Raw genomic sequence first — 20,848 nt, 5'->3', positions numbered from 1 at the left:
GGACCAGGCAGTGTTTTGTTCTATCATACATAGGGTTGCTATGAGTCAGAACTGACTCTGTGGCACCTAACAGTAACTAACAGTAGCAGTAACTTTAAACGTCCAGCAGCCAACATTGGTGGAGTTGGTTGAAATCAGAAACTGATTAGGCTAGTTTTTTGAGGGATAAGATCTCAGGAGTTAATACTTGGCAGGTTTGTTATGAATTTTATGATCTTGTTTCAGTTGATGGGTCCAATTTTTTCTTTTTTTAAATAATGATGTGTTTCTCTTATTTATACTTTACAGGTATTCAGACTCATTAATTGTGTCATTGTAGTTGAATCTTCTAAATTGTATATTTCCAAATTGCTACTCCTGAGTACTCTTGTACTATACAATTTACACCTGCCAGCACCTGGTAGCAGAAAAAGGTGAGTGTCAAGGTGACAATAGAGACATGATAACAATTCCTATAAAATGAGGGATGGGGGTATATTTCAGAACTCGTGATTGTTTTATATGTTCTTTCAATAAAAAAATATAGGATTTACTTTAATGAACAAAAGTTGAGGGTATTAAAATATGCTCTATTATGATTAGAATATGTGATACTATTTTGAAAATTTTAAAAAGAATTTATTATCTTTTAATGATTGAAGTCACATTTTTGCCCCATGGATATTCGTTTTTAGTCTCTGGAAGATTAACTCTAGTTTTACTCAATCCACATTGTGAATAGTATATACTATTTCAAGTATAACAAATTATTTTCAGTCTGATTTCATATATAAATATTAAAGCTCTTTTGAGACTAACAGCATTTCCTAATGACGAGCTATTCCTCTGTGATTAGATGGCTTTTTTTTTAGTGACATAGCCCTCTGATTCTTAGAAAGAAAGCAGGCCACTTGAGATAATCCCATTGCTTTTCTGAAAGGATTTTTCATTAATGATTTTATTTGTCCTCAGGAGCACCTAGAAACTATTCTTCAACCACTGAAATTAGGTGCTGCTGAATTAGTATCTGGGATTGTGGTTCTGTGGTGAACTAGGTGGCTGGGCCAATACCCAGCTCTCAAGACCTCTTGTACTTCAGCCTTCCCCACCCTGCGCAGGCCTCCCCATTCCCTTAGTCATCTAGTGCTTTCAAGACTCACCCTCACTGTTTCCTGGAACCTGGAGAGCAGTGCTGAGTAGTATTTAAACGCAGGGACTCTGGTTTCAGACAGACCTCAGTTTTAATATTGGTTCTGCTACTTAAATACTATAAGACTTGGGAATAACTCTGTTTCTTCATCTATAAAATGGGCATACTACATCACAAAATGGTTGTGGGGATTAAAATGAGATGTGTAGTATCTAGGAGTACTTATTCAATAAATATCAGTTGCTGTGTGTTCTTCACACCTGAACTCATTTCTTCTTTGTCCTTCTTCCTAATTTCAATTCAAGCTGATCTCTGGTAGCTATTCCATTGGAGGAAATATGACAAGGACTCGCACATTGATATTGATAACTGATAAAACTGAGTTTCAGGGAAGTTATGCAACTTTCCTGATATGATAAAGTTCATGGTAAAGCCAGAGTTCAAATTCAGGCTGGCCTGACATCAAAGTTCATGTCCTCACTACATGACCTCCCAGGAGGAGCTGGCAGGTGTACACAAAATGGAGAATTCTCCCCGAAGGGATATAGATGGTAAAAAAAGCAAAGTGGACATTGAACAGCACAAATGAAGCAAATGTCTGAGGTTTTACCAGTGTCCTTTTTCACCAACAATGGGGAGGCACAGGCCTTTCTCGACACTGACCAACACTGGGTCTTATTGACCTTTGTGATTTTGACTGTCTGGTGAATGAAAAATATTACTTTGCTGGCCATTCATATTTCTGCTTTGGTAGAAGGCTAGATTTGAATGTGGCTGATTTCTAATGCCCATTTGTTCAAAGGCACAAAAATAAGTAATAGTTTACTGGTAAAATGTTATTAAAATGGTTGAACAATTAAATTTTTACATATCATTATTATTCAGAAGATAGTGAGCAGATTTTTTTTCTAATGAAATTATAGTCACAGAAATTATGTTTAATTGATTGCAGCATAAGTTTTTGAGTAAGATAAAAATATATTGTCTTACTTACCTAGTGCTGCTGTAACAGAAATACCACAAATGGGTGGCTTTAAAGAACAGAAATTTATTTTCTCACAGTTTAGGTGTCTGGAAATCTGAATTCAGGGCACTAGCTAGATGGGAAGTTTCTCTGTCAGCTCTGGGAAAAGATCCTTGTCTCAGCTTCTATAGCCCTGCTGTTCCTCTGTTCTTTACCGACCTTCACTTAGCATCTGTCTGGCCCCCTGCCCCGTTTGTGTTTGGTTCTGTGTCTAATCTGCTTTTTTTATAACTCAGAAGTGGTTAGGTTTAGGACACAGCCTATATTGGTATGGCCTCATTAACATAACATTAGATCTCATGTGGGAAGAGGATTATATTACATTACTAGATTGACACAGTGGCTGTAATAATGAGCTCAAACATACTAAAGATTATAAGGATGGCGCAGGACATGGCAATGTTTTGTTATGTTATACGTGGGGTCACCATGAGTCAGAGCTGACTTGACAACTACTAACAACAACAACATTTCATTACATCCACAGGTATAAAACCAAAAACCAAACCAGTTGCTGTCTAGTCAATTCCGACTCACAGAGACCTTACAGGACAGAGTAGAAATGGCCCAAAGAGTTTCCAAGGAGCGCCTGGTGGATTCAAACTGCCAACCCTTTGGTTAGCAGCTGTAGCACTTAACCACACTATGCTATCAGGGTACTGTTATAACAGAAATACCACAAGTGGATGGCTTTAATGAAGAGAAATTTATTCTCTCACAGCCTAGAAGTCCAAATTCAGCGTGCCAGCTCCAGGGGAGGGCTTTCTCTCTCTGTTAGCTCTGGGGAAAAGTCATTGTCATCAATCTCCTGTCCAGGAGCTTCTCAGCACAGAGACCCCTGTGTCCAAAGGGCTCACTATTCTCCTGGCTCTTGTTTTTGGTGGTATGAGTTCCCCATGTCTCTCTGCTTGCTTCTGTCTTTTATATCTCAAAAGGGATTGGCTTAAAATATAACCTAATGTTGTAGATTAAGCCCTGCCTCTTTAACATAATTGCAGCTAATTCCATCTCATTAACATCAGAGAGAGAGAATTTGTAACACAGAGAAAATCACATCAGATGACAAAATGGTAGACAACTACACAATACTGGGAATCATGGCTTAGCCCAGTTGACAGATATTTTGGGGGGACACAATTCAATCCATGACAGATTGCACCACTTATTTTGAGGTATACAATTCAATCTAAAATAGACATTAAGGATTCCTAGAGCTTGACAATAGATTTCAATAGACCCACAGCAAATCTTAGGTCTCTGGCTAGTGTTTGGCTCAGTACTTGTGCCAAATATTTTTCTCTCATACGTAATTGTGTTTTGTTTAGGTTGTGCCATTTTCTTAATGCATATGGCACTCTTGGAATTAGAACCTGAGCATCTGGACAAAAAGGGTACACTTCTGGAACTTATTTTTTTCCTCAATAGGCATTGCAGAGCTTATGGATATCAAATGATGCCTATTGGTTTGAGATCTCATAAAGACATAGGTATGCATTTTTATACATGTGTGTAAATCAACATACAACCATGCAGATCTCTGTTAGTATATATTTTTCTCTCTCTTTAGAGTTATAAATGGTGCTTTATGGGTGATTTCTTCAGGTCTATCTTCAGAAATTAGTGAATTGGAAGATAGAGAATGGAGGAGGGAAAATATTCAAGAGGTGATTACTGAGACCTTTTCATGATATGTCTTTTCAGAAAGACATGAATCCACAGAATGAAGAATTGCATTGAGTACTGAGTAGAAGGTAAAATCTCCAAAGAGACACATCTTGGCAAAAATGAGGAGTGCCTCAAAACAAAAAGAATAGCTGAAGAAGAAAAAAAAAAAGAAGGAAGACAGATTACCAATAAAGGAATGGGAATTACTAATGGGGTCACCATGAGTCTGAGTTGACTCAATGGCAGCTATTTTTATTACTGGTAGATAGAATGACAGCTGACTTCTCATTGCCATAGAGTCCAGAAGACAATGGAGTAAGACTATCAACATGCTGAGGAAAATACCTGTCATTTATACCTACTAAACTATCATTCAAGAGTTTTGACAAAATAAAGACATTTTCAGACAAAATGATGACAGAGTGAGTTTAACTTAGGAACCTTGACAAAGGAACTGTTAAAAAGTGTATTTCACTAAGAAGGAAACTGAAACGAAGGATTAAGAATGGGTGGCAAAAAGCAATGAAGAGCAATTAACTCAGTAAACATGTAAGTAATTCATGAGCACTGACTCACTGCCTCATTATTATAAAATCAATAATAATTATAGCCTATGTGGGAGAAGGATTAAAATCCGGGTGGAAGTAAAATATTAAACAACAATAAGATGAAAGATGAAGAGTGTTTGGATTTAAATCAGCCCAAAGTTTTTGTGTTGTTTGGGTATAGGTGGATATACTGATTAACTTTAAGGTTTATTATATATGATTGCTAACATTTCAGGGTATGTATTTCTTTCCTTTTAAAGTTAAAGAATAAAAATGGAATATATAACTTCAAAACTAGTAGATATCTAAAAGGGATAAAGAAAACTTAATCTAAGAGAAAGCAGAGGAGAAAAACAAACAGAAGACAAAGAAAAGATGTTTACTGGAAAACTTGAAATGGGAGAATTATCCAAATATACTTGAAATCACAATGAATGTAAACAGATTAACACATTAGTTATAAACTGAAATAGACAACTTAGATTTTAAAAATATGGCTATATGGCCTTTATAAGAAACAAGTCTAAAACAATATTATAGAAAGGTTGAAATTAGAAGTATAGAAAATTATGATCTTTGAATAAGAGAAAGAAAAGCTGATGTGAATAATGGTGAATTGAGCAATTTCCAAGATTTGACAATCTTTAACCTGTATACACCTAAAAAAAAAAAAAACCCTCAAAAACACAAAGAACCCTCAAAAGCCTTAAAAAATACAGGGCGAGATCTCAAAAGACACAGAGTAAAAATTGATAGGATTACAAAGCAAATTGATAAATGACAATGAATGATTTTTTAACGTTTTCTCAAAGACTAAAAGTTAAGAAGGCAAAGAACTGGTAAGGCTATAGGAGATTTGAAAAGCAGCTAGCAAAGAGAACAAATATTATAGTCAAGGACAAATGTAACATTTATAAAAATGTATCACAAACTAGAGCACAGAGGTAATCTCCACAAGTATCAAAGAACTTGTATATATTATGGATACAAACTGTGTTCTCTGAGTATGTACAATTAAATTAGCAATAATTAATCAAAAGATACACCTCCAAAAATTTTTGTTGTTGTCGTTAGGTGTCTTCAAGTCAGTTCTGACTCATAGCCACCCCATGTACAACAGAACAAAACAATCCTGGCCCCACACCACCCTCGAAATCCTTGCTATGTTTGAACCTGTTATTGCAACCACCGTGTCAATCCATCTTGATGAGGGTCTTCCTCTTTTTTGCTAGCCCTCTACTTTACAAAGCATTATGTCCTTCGCCAGGGACTGGTCCCTTCTGATAACATGTCCAAAGTATGTGTGATGAAGCCTCAACATCCTCACTTCTAAGGAGCATTCTGGCTGTACTTCTTCCAAGACAGATTTGTTCATTCTTCCGGCAGTTCAAGGAAAATGAAATCTTTGACAACTTCAATACTTTCTGTTTATCATGATGTTCTTATTGGTTCAGTTGTGAGGATTTTTGTTTTCTTTATGTTGAGATGTGCATAGTGAAGGCTGTAGTCCTTGATCTTCATCAATAAGCGCTTCAAGTCCTTATAGCAAATGAGGTATGTCATCTGCATATGGTAGGTTGTTAACGAGTCCTCCACCAATACTGATGCTGCATTCTTCTTCGTATAGTCCAGCTTCTCGCATTATTTGCTCATATAAAGATTGAATAAATATGGTGAAAAGGTACAACCCTAATACACAACTTTCCTGATTTTAAACCACGTAATATCCCCTCGTTCTGTTCAAACAACTGCCTCTTGGTCTATGTAAAGGTTCTTCATGAGCACAATTAAGTGTTCCAGAATTCCCATTCTTGGCAATATTATCCATAATTTGTTATGATCCACACAGTCAAACGCCTTTGCACAGTCAATAAAACACATGCAAGCATCTTTCTGATATTCTCTGCTTTCAGACAAGATCCATCTGACATCAGCAATGATAGCCCTCTTTCCACATCCTCTTCTGAATCTGGCTTGAATTTCTGGAATTTCCCTGTCAGTGTATTGATGCAGTCATTTTTTAATGATCTTCAGCAAAATTTTACTTGCCTGTGATATTAATGATATTGTTTGATGATTTCTGAATTCCGCTGGGTAATTTTCTTTGGCATGGGCACTAATATAGATCTTTTCCAGTTGGTTGGCCAGGTGGTTGTCTTTCAAATTTCTTAGCATAGATGAGGGAGCGCTTAAAAAACTTTTAGACCTAACTAATTCAAGGAGTCTTAGTGGTGCAGTAGTTAAGTGCTAGGCTGCTCACCAGACGGTTGGCGGAGAGAACCCACTAGCTGTTCCATGGGAGAACAATGTGACAGTTAGCTTCTGTGAAGATTTGTCACCTTGGAAACCCTTTGGGGCAGATCTACTTTGCCCTATAGGGCCACTATGAGTCAGAATCTACTCCATGGCAATGGGTTTGGTTTTTGGAATTCATAAGTCAAAGACAAAAAGTCATAATGAAAATCTTGCTTTTGAATATAGAAAAAAAAAATCCAAATAAAATATTTGTGTATTGAATCCATAAATGTGCCGGAAAAATATCAAGACCAACTATGGCTTATCATAGAAGTGCAAGGACATGTTAACATGGAAACTAGTGATATAAGGTAACACATTTACAATTAATTGGGAAATTGCACTATAAGAGGTAAATGATGACCTATTAAGTAAAAAGTGTCAGGAAATTTGGCTATAATATGGAAAAAATATAATTAGGTCCTGTTATGGATTGAATTATGTCCCCCAAAAATATATGTTGTAAATCTTAACTCTTATACCTATAGATGTAGTCCCATTTGGAAATGGAATTTTCTATGTTTATGAGGCTGTATCAGTGTAGGGTGTTTTAAGCTTTTTTTTTTTTGTGCTTTAAGTGAAAGTTTACAAATCAAATTAGTCTCTCATACAAAATCTTACACACACCTTGTTATGTACTCCTAGTTGTTCTCCACCTAATGTGACAGCACACTCCTTCTCTCTACCCTGTATTCCCATGCCCATTCAGCCAGTTTCTCTCCCTCTCTGCCTTCTCATCTCCACTCCAGACAGGAGCTGCCCACTTGTATGATAAGCCATAGTCTCATATGTCTACTTGAGCCAAGAAGCTCACTCCCTACCAGTATCATTTTCTATCTTACAGTCCAGTCCAATCCCTGTCTGAAGTGTTGCCTTTGGGAATGGTTCCAGTCTTCCACTAACAGAAGGCCTGCGGACCATGACCTCCAGGGTCCTTCTAGTCTCAGTCAGACCACTAAGTCTGGTCTTTTTATGAGAATTTGAGGTCTGTATCCCACTGCTCTCCTGCTCTCTCAGGGATTCTCTGTTGTGTTCCCTGTCAGGGCAGTCATTGATTGTAGCCAGGCACCATCTAGTTCTTCTGGTCTCAGGCTGATGTAGTCTCTGATTTATGTGGCCCCTTCTGTCTCTTGGAATCATAATTACCTTGTGGCCTTGGTGTTCTTCATTCTCCTTTGCTCCAGGTGGGTTGAGACCAATTGATGCATCTTAGATGGCTGCTTGCTAGCATTTAAGACCCCAGACGCCACTCCCCAAAGTGGGATGCAGAATGTTTTCTTAATAGATTTTATTATGCCAATTGACCTAGATGTCCCCTGAAACCATAGTCCTCAAACCCCGGCCCCTAAGCCAAACACTTTTGAGATATAAAAGGAGCAGATTAGGCATAGAAGCAAGGAAGCAAATATAGGGGAAGATAAATGCCATGCCACATGAAGATTGCCAAGGAACAGAGGAACAGAGGCTGAAAAGAGACAGGGGCCATCTTCAGAGCTGACAGAAAAAGCCTTCCCTTAGAACCAGTGCCCTGAGTTCAGACTTGTAGGCTCCTGAACTCTGAGAAAATAAATTTCCATTCATTAAATTGGCCCACGTGTTGTATTTCTGTTGAAGCAGCACTAAATAACTAAGACAGCTGTCTAGTCTTAATAATGCAAAAATAAACTCCACGTGTTTGAAGGGACTCAACTTGAAAAGGAAACTTCAAACCTTCTGAAAGAAAATAATAGTTCGATTTATCAAAGGCAGGAGGATTAAAAAAAAAAAGGTTTCTTGAACAGAACATAAAATGAAGAAAACGTAAAGGAAAATAATATAATAAAACTTGCTATATTAAATTTAAAAAACTTTATGGAATGAAAATATCCCACCATAAACACACACACACACAAGTCACAGACTGGGAGAGGATATACAGTGCAATCAAGCAATAAGTAATTTATATAAGGACTATAATTTTAAAAACCCTACAATCAAACTGGGCAAAAATAAGCATACAAAATTACAGTTTAATCATCTATATAAATACCATAAGTGTAATTAACACAACCAAAGAGCACATTTCTCTATAAAATGTCTGTATGACTATGGATTGGTATTAGGTAATGAATTACAATGAATGCAAAAGACTGGGAGGATAGACATCAAATCTGAAAATGCAACTGATAATCTGTGCTACTTATTATTTTGCTGCCTTTTTAAAAAATTTTATTTTTAGATTACATTATCGTATAAGGGTTTATTTGTTGTTGTTGTTTTGCTTTGCTTTTTAAGAATCAACCCCGAACAAGCATGATGAGTCATGTAAATACCTCTCACACTATCTTGACTATGCTATCAACAAAGTACGATTTTCCTCACATTGTGTACAAACATTTGATCCAGTATAATCTTAAGTACCAAAAGGAAATAGGCTTCCACAGCCCCCATAGGTAATGCTTCATTTCAATGGAACTAATAAACTGTCAGGAGATTTATCCTGATACTCAGTATGTGGTTTCCATTCAATAACATTGTCTGTTGCTTGCTCATTTTAAGGCATGACTTACTCAGTGCTATGAAACCGAATCACATTTTCTAGCTCCTGTAAGAATTCAGTGCTTCTGAGTATTAGCTTTGTTTTCTTAGTGACGTCAGTTTATTTTAACATATTCATCAGGGATTCTATTATGAGAAGAGACATAAATTAGGCTTTTGTTAGTTTATTCTGCGTTTCTCACGGGAAGGGTTTTGAAGAAATAATCTTTGAAAATCCAAAAGACCCTACATGCTATGGTAGCGTCGTTAAGTTTCTCCCTCATTATCTCACCTGACACCCTTCAGAAAAAAAAAAAAAAAAAAAAGAATATTGCAGGCAAGAGACAAACGCGAGGAAAGAAGGGACCTTGGGGGTGAAATTGGGGACAAATGAGAAGTCCAGTGCTTTGGCGAAATATATCTGCATAGTATGCCAGTTCTCAATCTCCCAGATCCCTCTGGTTTTCCACTCCTTTTGACTCCTCCACCTGCAGGGTCAGCTACTCCATGGAGCAATTTATAAAGTTGCAGCTCATATTGTGGTTGCAATTCCAGGACTGACATGAAATTAAATCAGTCTTGAGTGCTGTAGGATACAAAAGCTACCTTCCTAGTTTACTGAGCCCTTCAAGACTCCTAATAAATCTTGGAGGGGTAGCATTCCTCCATTGACTGCCTAGTTTTTTACCTCACAAAAGGACCTTGAAATGGAAACAACAAAGTTTTCTTTGAGGCCGTATTTCATACCGCAGAGAGAAAGACATACATGGAAGTCACATTCTTACGCACCCTTTTCCAACTCCGGGGCAAGCACTTCATGAAACAATGTTAAATGAGCCCTTAACTCCTCCACATTCCAAATTTCTGGAGACACATGGTATGAAAACATCCATGAAAAGCGGACCATATCCACAAAGGTTCTTTGTTTTTTTTTTTTTTTTTTCAAGAAGGTTTAAGTCTTTTAAAAGTCTGTAGACCTGTAAACAGGTCTTCTCCATCTACTCCAGATGCGAAGTCCATCCATTCGCAGAGACCCTGAAGCTTACAGGTGGAGGTTCACCAAAAGAATCTGAAGCAGACTCTGTCGGTGGTAACACCGAATTACACTTGAAGGTACCTCAAGAAACTATTTCAATTATTTTTAAAATTTAATCTTAAATCATTTGTGCAGTCCACTTAAAATCTCAATGCACAGTGTCAGATATTGAGTCCTTGTGGTTGTTGCTGTTGACTCCTGACTCAGGATGATCTCATGCATAACAGAACAAAATGCTACCCAGTCCTGTGCCATCCCCATGATTGGTTGTGGATTGGACTGTTGTGGTTCCTAGGGTTTTCACTGGCTGATTTTTGGAAGTAGATCACCAGGCAGACTTCCTAGTCTGCCTTAGTCTCGAAGCTCCACTGAAATCTCTTCAGCATCATAACAACCTGCAAGCCTCCACTGAAGGATGAGTGATGGCTGCGCGTGAGGTGCGTTGGCTGGGGATTGAACCGGGTCTCACTCATGGAAGGCGAGAACGCTACCACTGAGCCACCATTATGGAGTCCTTACTCAGTGCCAAGCGCTGTGCAAGTGTTTTATAGCACTAGCACTTACTGTTTCAGAAACCTCTCTGAGTTAGTATTATTATCATCCCCATTTTATAAACAATGAAGCTAAGGCTCAGAGAGGTACATTAATTGGTCCAAAGCCATACAGCTAGTTAGTGGCAGGGCAGAGCTCGATCGCCCTTTCTTGCTGGGCCATCCTCCTCTAGTCAAGCGGGGGCCCGAGTTCCTCCCAGTCTGGGCCCAGCTCTCTCGTGAGGGGCATGAGAGGCACGTGAAGAGTTGGTTGTGTTTAATCCTGTCATCACTTTCATTGGAAAGCTTTTCACTGCGGCCCGAGTGAGGGAAAATGATTTGCTCAGGATGAATGTGACCACCAGTGCACTATTTCCCTTAATCTAAACAGAGACTCAGGCACACTTCATTGATCATGCCTCTAAGCTGAAAGGTCGTGTTAATGCTGGTCGGCAAATATTATGTTTCTCAGGCAGCCCTGATGCTGTCAGCCACATTTCCTGATCTACTCTGATTAGATACATAAACAGCTCCAGTAAAACAGAGCCTGAGTTTTGCTGTTAAAAATATAAGATAAGGCTTCCATAAAGATTCCTCAACAGCGGAGGTGCTGTCTAAGTTCAGCCTGAGCCCTCAGAGCTCCCAGCTTCTTTTTCTGTTGTTGTAAGATGGGCCAGTAGGTAAATGAACATGATTTATAATGTTTTCGTAGCGGCTGGTGCTCTGGCTAAGGGACACTTCGGGGAGACAAAAGGGTTAATATAATCAGGTGGGGTTACAAAGTGATCTTGTCTTAATGACCCAACACTTGATTGACATTGCTAAAGGTACATCCACCACCTGTCTGTTGGTTCATCTCACTATGGTGGCTCCCCAAGGTACCTCCACCACCTGTCTGTTGGTTCATCTCACTATGGTGGCTCCCCTATGGTTGTGATGCTGGAAGCTATGCCACCGGTATTTCAAATGCCATCAGGGTCACCTATGGTGGACAGGTTTCGGCAGCACTTTCACAAACTAGGAAGAAAGGCCTGGTGATCTACTTCTGAAAATTAACCAATAAAAACTGTATGGATCACAACAGAACACTGTCTGATATAACGCTAGAAGATGAGACCCAAGGTTGGAAAGCACTCAAAATACAGTCTCTGTAACAAGGGACTTGAGCATCATGAAGATGGTGCAGGACCAGGCATCATTTCATTCTGCTGTACATGGGGTCACCAGGAGTTGGAGCTGACTCGACAGCAACTAATGACAACGGAGGTTACATAGTCAGTTTGCGTCTGCTGAGAAGGGTCACTGTCCCAGCTAAGAGCATAGAAGACGTGAGCTGACGCCTGCAAGGTGCAAAATCTTATGAAGGAAGACCAAGAACTCCCCTAGAACCAAAGTGAAATAAAACAATCAGAACCAAGTATTTTATATCTTCAAACCATTGTGCATGCTTCAGATACATTGTGTACCATAGACATGTGCAAGACAGGAAATGTTCATGGTCTTCGCTATAGGTACGGGAGCTTCACTGGTTTGCATTTCAAAACACTCTTGAATATTTGGCCCAGAGATGCACTAAATGACAAAGGATTTTCCACTTCTAGTTCCTTTGAGTGACAACATATTCCTTTTTGAGACAATTTTTGATGTTTGTTTTTCAGAAGGAAAAAAAAGATTATAAATATCAGTCTTAAAGAGGAAAAAGTAAGGTGAGAGTAAGAAGAGGACTACCCAAAGTTGCTCATTGGGTTAAGGGAAGAAGTTAACATACTGAATGAAGTTTTAATATTTATATGTAATTTCTAAAAGACTGTTTGCTCACATAAAGAGCTGATTACTTCCCTACTCTAAAGATGACGTACAGTTTTCTTAAATTAACCAATACAATTTATACTCTACACTAAAAATAACTGGTGCAAATGGTTTGAGCTTGACTAATAACGTAAAGATTGGAGGTTCGGACTCACTCAGCTACATTGCAGAAGAAAGTCCTACCCGATTCTGTAAAGATTACAACCAAGAAAACCCTGTAGAGCAGCTCTACCCTGTCACGCAGGGGGTCGCCATGAGTCAAAATCGACATGATGGAAGCTGATTCGGTTTGGTCTGGTACCATATATATCAAGCACTCTTTTAAGCACTTTACCCAAATTATCTGCGAAAATCCTATGTGCAACCAGTGGGCTTGCTGCTTTTGTTTTTCCACTTAATCTCAGTCTATAAGGTTATGCATGTGAAATTTAAATCTTCCTTGTAATTAGGCTGATGACTGGTTCGGGTTAAGGCTAAATAGAAATATGTATTTTATTTTCCCAAGATAATAGTTTCTTTTTTCTTGAGGTTATCATAATCAATGGCTCCTAACATTGGCTGTGCATAAGAATCTGCTTGGAAACTTGCCAAAAATATATGTTCCTGGGCTACACTCCCAGGGACCTATGCTTTTGCAAGTCGAATCTACCAGCTGCTTCTTGGAAAGCCTACGGGGCAGATCTACTCTGTCCCACAGGGTTGCTATGAGTTGGAATTGACTCGACGGCAACGGGTTGTTTTAGGCCACACTCCAGGCTGCTAAATCTCAAAGGATGGGACCTAGGAATCTGCATTTCTGACAAGGAAGGTGCTATTTTTATCCCTTCCACAAAAGAAGTAACCGAATCTCAGAAAAATTAAATAACAGCCTGAAGTTCCACTGATAGTAAGTGGAGCAGCTTAATGCAAACACAGGCCGATCTGTAGGTTTTTAATTATAATTTAGTTGTCCTGAGTGTTGTTTGTGCTTCTTTAATAAGCAGCATATAAAGGCTTATAAAGGCTCACGTGATATTCGGCTGCATGAACGAATGTAGTAAGGAAATCTGGACCACCACTCTAAGGTTTTCAGAAAAATGAATATATCGGGACTTTCATTCTTTCCTTTAGATCATATAGCGTTAGGTTTGGTTTACATATGAAGACAGGCTTCAATTATTAGGTTGACCAGAGAGAAGACCTTGGATTGACATGGGTCTTGAACAGGGCTCTATGGATGTCTGGGACCCTCAGTATTTTGGGTGGAGTGGACCTAACCCGCACCTAGAATCAGAAGCCCAAGCACCACTGCTGACCTGGTCACTTCTTATCTGCTAGCTTTTGTTGCTGAAGTCTTAAGATCACCACGAGACACATTGCCCCAGGTGGTCTCTAAAAAGGAGGACTACAGCTTCCTCTAACAAAGACTCAGAGAAGAGAATCAGGGCAAGCGTTCGAACTGATGAGCCCGTTTCTGAACAAAGGTAAGTTCCTCATGTGGGGCAGAAAGTGAACCTTTGAAAAATCCAGGCATGAGGAGGGTCTTAGCTAGCTAGTGCTGCTGTAACAGAAATACCCCAATTGGGTAGCTTTAAAGAACATACACTTATTTTCTCACAGTTTCAGGAGGCTGGAAGTCTGAAATAAGGGCATCAGCTATAGGGGAAGGCTTTCTCTCTGTGGGCTCTAGAGGAAGATCCTTGTCTCAGCTTCTGTAGCCCTGGCTTTCCTTGGTTCCTTGGAGAACTCCACGTAGCATCTATCTTCCCCTGTTTGTACTTCCTCGGCACTGTATCTCTTCTGTTTCTTATAACTCAGAAGTGATTAGGTTTAGGACCCACCCTACACTCTTAGGATCTCATTAACATAGCAAAGAGAACCTTATTTCCAGATGGGATTACATCCACAGGTATAGGGGTTAGGATTCCAACACACAGTTGGTTTTTTTGGAGGGGGAGGACACAATTCAATCCATGACAAGGAGCCTTAGAGAAGGGTCTCACCGTCAATTCAAATTGATTTGCTTAATATGACAATGAAGTACCAAGCTCCAGGTGTAGGAGAGGACAAGGTTCCCTTAGCTTTGTATCTGTAGAACTAACATGTCCATGTTACTTTAAAAGTTTCCCACAACGTAGTTCCCAACATTTCCCTAGGAAAGCAATTTTATATTATAAACATTACTCTCTGGGCCTTTACTGTAATGGTAAGTTATTTCCTTAATTTTGTCTTCATGCCCAAGTACACGATGCTGAAATAAACAGATCTAATTTTTACTGTTAAAAGCTCTGAAGTATTTACATGTAAACCCAGGGAGCACTACAGTCTCTGGAGTGAGTCGTTGATACAGGTCAGAGTTACTCTGTCTTAGAGTACGTTCTTTGCTTGTAATTTCCTGTTTATTCAAGGTAAAGAAGAGTCCTGCTACAACTGACTGGAATCACACGTAAGCCTCCTGCAGCCACAAGAGCTGAAGTTACGAGGGCTGTCTCTGGTTTCCTAAACAAGCTATGTTTACTCCACCTCTACAAGATTTAGCTTGGCCATTTCCTTCATTATGTTTATTCTTCATTGCTCTATTTACATATTTCTTCCAGAATTGATCCTATGACTGCAGCTGCACACCTTGTGATTTTTTCCACCATAATGGAACACCTTTTCCTTCTACATCGCATTGTGCAGCCACTGCTGTACGACATTGCCACATCCATTCTGTTCTGTTCTTCACTCTGTTGATTGCCCAGTAATATCTGAAATAAAAGTGAAGTTGACAATGATTTATAAACAAAACAATTCTTTGCATACCCACGTTTATGAAATAAGATTTATCTCCACCAAAATAAATCCACTGCCTTATATGTTTAATTAAATTGAAAGAAACATCAGACTACCCAGCTAAAGTGTGAGCAACTTGACTACTGGGGCCAAGCCTTGTAGCTTCTTTGTACCCCACCACTATTAGCACAGTTAGGGGGGCCCCTGGATTGCTGACTGTAATGTCTAATGACTTCTTACTCTGATGCCTTTCAGAATGCAACTGTAATTGGTGATTAAGCCCTTTGCCTTCAAAGAAAATACGTAAGAAATGTTCAGTTTTGGTTTCTGACTAATATTCCTATTTTCAGCTGCGATGCTGACTAATCTTCATATTTTCAGTTTTGATGCTGAGAAGACTTTCAGAAATGCAAAGTCAGGAGGTGGCTTAAGAATTAGAAAAAGTCCTTAATGAGAAATTGCTTTAGGGTTGAGGGACATTCACATGGGTAGCTAGAACACATTGTGAGGCTATTTTATAATCTTATAACTAAGTCTGTGAATGAGTTCATGATCAGTGACTGGAGATAAATAGCCCAGATCTTCTGGTAATTTTAGTGAATAGCTAACTCGTGACCCTTTTCAGTTTCTGTTTCTGTTCTGATTCTGTTTTAACTCCTGTAGGGTGTTACGGAATCTTAAAGAGTCCTGAATTGTTGTCTTGTGCTGCGGAGTTGATTCCAACTTATGGCAACCACATGTGTTACAGAGTAGGATTGTTGCATAGGGTTTTCTTGGCTGTAATCTTTATGGAAGCAAATCGCCAGGCCTTTTCTTCCACAGTACAGCTGGGTGAGTTTGAAATGCCAACCTTTTGGCTATCAGCCAAGCACAAACTGCCTGAGCCACCCAGAGTCCTTACTGCTCCTCTAATCTAGAGTTCCTCAACCTAAGGACTGTTGACATTTTGGGTGAAGAATTATTTGTTGTAGAAGGATGTCCTGTGTTTGTAGGATGCTTAGCATCCTACCCATTAGATGTAAGGAGCACCCCTCCCCCGACTTCTGACAACCAAAATGTCCCTGCCTCCCATCCTCTGCCCCTGTAATCCTATGCTTCCAAAGTCATAGAGGGCAGAATAGTGAGAAAGCTGTATTTCCTCCAATGGTGGTCAAAGGTGTACACTTCCTACTGGTCAGATGTAGACCCTGCAGAAGTGAGTCAGCCACTACCAATCTTGTAACGGGCCCCTCTGTTATGTAAATGAGCCAAAGATGGCCTCTGTATATTGGCCCCAAATTTTTACTTCTTCATAGCAAGCTGAGGCCTGTTAGCCAAAAAAAAAAAAAAAAACCCTCAGGCACCAAATTCGAATTTGTACACATCTAATTTTTTTTAATAGCACAAATAAGCAGATTTTTAGCCACTTAGAGCCTGCCTGCTTTACATACTTCATAAAACTGCACCCAACATCTGTTAGCCATAAAAAAAAAAAAATTAGCCATAGATAGGGTAAAACCCTGTAGTTATAAGAATCCTAGGATGCTGCTGTCCTTCAGAGCTCTCTGACCTGGAGATGCCCCACCTTGCTGCAAGAGGACATCACCTAAAGACATGAAACCCACCACTTCCCTTCTACTATTCCGCAGCGTTTTCATGCCCTCTTCTCCTTCTCATGGCTTTCTGTGCCACTTGCCTCTGGAAGACCCCTCACTGTGGGGGATCACGTTGAGTGCAGCTGTCAATGGGTTGGTCCCAATAAATAGCAATGCTGCTATCTCATGGCCATATCTTTTCCCTGATCAGCCCTGAATTCCCTGAGCTCAGTATACTCTCCCAAGAGGGCTCCCTGCCAGGAATGAGGCAACCTACGCTAAAAAGCCAAACATTCATATGATGTTGAATTATAGACAGTAAGGGGTAGCAGAGGAGACATACCCCACATAAGGGAACTGTACTTAGAGGCCCACAGCAGAGGACTCTCAGGAGCCCACGAAAGCATCACAGGAGAATCAGCTTTGGATGTCTGCCATGCCCAGGGGATACCAATGCTAGATTACAGCTACACTAGTCAAGTGCTTCTAGTTTCCTTTAAAACACATTTACTTATGTGAATAAAGCCCATCAACTTAAAGAACACATTAAGTTATTGATAGGAGAGGAGGTATGTAGATAAGGCAAAATCCTGATGATGGAAGGGCTATGTCTAGATTTGGGGCAACTGCTTTACTCATTCCTACACTGGAGTTCAAAATATTTTTGCTTAGGGAAGATATGAGGCCACACGTATGCCCCACCCCTCAATCTGGCCACCTGATCGGCATAGGTGGCATGGGAAGTAATCCTTCCTGCATGGAAGGACGCAGGAGGAAGCAGCAACAAGTGGTGGCTACATTACCCTACTGCTAATTGCCTTGGCTCCCTTCCCCTCTTCTCCATCCCAGTTGGTAGCTGGACATACTATATCCTGTTTGGCAGCCAAGTTGGAGCCTTACCACATGGGACATACGCTTGTCTCCAGCGCTGTCCTCGTAAATGGTTCACAACCCAGGGAGGAGGGCTTGTATGTGACACTTTCAGATTCCAGTACTGTAAGTAGGCCTACCACAGCATGACTGTTTAACAATCTTTTTGCAAAATTCCTGAAAATGTAGCAATTCCCTCTGGTGAGCCAGTGTTAGCAGGCCCAGCGCACCACTGTGAGTTATCTCCATTGTAAGTATTCGATTAGGTAACCACCAGTCTCCCCTTCCCCCAGTCTGTTGTTCCTTCTAAACTTTAAGCTTCGTTAAGGAAGAAACCCCATATGCCTTATTCACCAGGGTAACCCTAGTGCCTAGCACGATCCTGACATCTAGGAGATTTCCCACGAATATTTATTGTTATTGAATAAGTGGATGATCTGAGGTTAAATGGCGTTCCCATAAAGGCCCCAGTGCCTTAACTCCTGCAGATTTCTTAAATTTAGGAAAAGTTACTATGTAGGTTTTTTGTTTTTGTTTTTGTTTTTTACCATAAACAGCAAACCAGCATGGCTCCACCATTCCAAAGAACAAGTGTATATTTATGTAACCCCGACAAGACCTGGGGCTGGGAGGAAGTAGAGCAAGTTGACCAGTCAGGTGCCCTGTTTCAAGTGCTCTAGTCTCTGACAGGAAACCCTGGTGGCTTAGTGGTTAAGTGCTACGGCTGCTAACCAAAGGGTCAGCAGTTCAAATCCGCCAGGCCTCCCTGGAAACTCTATGGGGGCAGTTCTACTCTGTCGTATAGGGTCGCTATGAGTCGGAATCAACTGGACGGCACTGGGTTTGGTTGGTTTTGGTAGTCTCCAACAGCTTGTTGCACTCGCCAGTAAGCGCAAACCCCAGCTACCCGCCCTCTTGCTTCGTGTCCCGAGAACGCTCAGCGCTTGCAAGTTGTCTCCGAGGGTCAGGGTCGTCAGGCCTTGCCCCACTGCGAGTTGGGGGTCATGCATCCCTGAGGCCACCCGGGCAGGGGCGGCAGACCAGGCCGGGTGAGTCACCCGAATCAGAGGGAGGGCTAGGCTCGGGTGCCCGCTGGGGCCGGGGGACGCGGGCCGCGCGCAGCGCTTGAGAAGCAGAAGGCGCGAGCGCAGGCGCGGGCGCAGGCGGAGGACGCTCGTTCTAGGCGCCGTCTCCAGGTCAGTGGTGCATCGGCTTCCCGGGACACAAAGCAGCCACCGAACATCGATAGTGACAAGCTGAGGTGTGCACAGTCACAGATTCAGTCCGAAGCTGCCCTCCCCCTTTAAGTTCAGGATTGATCACACCTCATTCCTCCTGAAGGCAGCGACCTTAGGGGCCTACACCCACCGTTTGGAGGGGGGTTGTTTCACTGTCTCAAAGGGAACCTGCCCTCTGTACCCACTTGTCTGCCCTGCTCCTGACTACAGTGTGCAGGGAGCCTGGGTGGGACCGCTGTCACATCTAGCTCTACTTCAAAGCCGGGGAAGCTGAAAATAAGCAGGGCGTGTCCCTCGCCCGGTATCCTCTCTCCAAACTGGAGAGGACCTGCTTCTTCCATACAGCACGTTTAGGTACTCGGCTTGGAACTTTAAAAAGTAAGCAGGAGATGCCTTGATTCTATTTCCAATGCCTTCACTCACCGGCAAGTTACTAAACCTGTGTGGACCTTAGTTTCTTCATCTGAAAAATGCAGAAAATTAGACTGTTAGGTCTCTTTAAACTCTGACTTCAAGATTGTAAAATTCTACTTCCTGAAGAGGATATAAAAAAATAATACGATCTCTTCCGTTAGGAATATTACTGTATACACTTTAGGAGAATAAGACTAACAATTAGAAAACAAGTACAGTGAACTTGTTTCATATAAGGTTAAAAACTAATAAAATACATACTTCAAAAAGATTCAGTATTTCTTAAGAGCCTTTCATGTGTAAAGCATTTGACTAGGCACTGATGGCACCACAAAAAATGGATGAGGTGACCCCTGTCCTTATATATACACACACGTGTGTGCACACATACACACATTTGCAAACATGCACATATGTGCACACGCAAATATGTGTGTATACATATACTTGAAAGACATAAAAAAAAAAAAAACCATTGCTGTCGAGTCGATTCCAACTCAGTGACCTTATAGGACAGAATAGAACTGCCCCATAGAGTTTCCGAGGAGGGCCTGGTGGGTTCAAACTGCTGACCTTTTGGTTAGCAGCTGTAGCTCTTAACCACTACGCCACCAGGGTTTCCAGCATACATTAAGGCATACATAACTGTGAACGATTACAATACAAGGAAGCACCAGAATGAAGAGTAGGGGCAATTGGGTATAACTGGCAGGAGACTGAGAGAAGTTGCCCCTGGAGGAGGAAAAAAAATAATGCCTTTTATAAGGTGCAACGGTTAAAGCACTGTGCTGCTCTGACCCACCAGCCACTCTGCAGGAGACAAGACCTGGCTACCTGGCGATCTGCTCCTGTAAAGGTTATTGCCTAGGAAACCCTATGAGGCAGTTCTATACTGTCCTGTAAGGTAGCTGTGAGTCGTAATCAAATAGATGGCACATGAAAATAACAATACATATTTAATTTGGATTATTGCTTAAAACAGTGAAAGGAGGCAAGAGTGGATTAGGTGATTTTCTTTTTTTGGGTATCAAGACCCAGGACAGCCAAAATATGTCCATGTTGTTGTTGTATGCCATTGAGTCGATTCCGACTCATAGCGACCCTACAGGACGGAGTAGAACTGCCCCATATGGTTTCCAAGGAGCAGCTGGTGGATTCGAACTCCTGACATTTTGGTTAGCAGTCTGAGCACTTAACCATTTTTCCACTAGGTGCAACTAATAATGACACTCAAGTCCTTGCTATGAGTCTGAATCAACTCGCAGGCAAAGGGTTTTGGTTATTATCATTCACTGCCATCTAGTGTTAAACAGATGAATGAATTGTTTTCATACAATTTTGTTAAGTCCCTTTCCATAATCTATCTCTTGTAAACATTCTGGGTTTTTATCTCTTGTAAACATCTAGCCTGATGCTGTAGTGTCTATGTCCTGAAAAGCAATGTA

This window comes from Elephas maximus, chromosome 15, assembly GCF_024166365.1.
Source record: "Elephas maximus indicus isolate mEleMax1 chromosome 15, mEleMax1 primary haplotype, whole genome shotgun sequence".
Classification (NCBI taxonomy): Eukaryota; Metazoa; Chordata; class Mammalia; order Proboscidea; family Elephantidae; genus Elephas; species Elephas maximus.
This window is presented reverse-complemented; position numbering follows the sequence as displayed.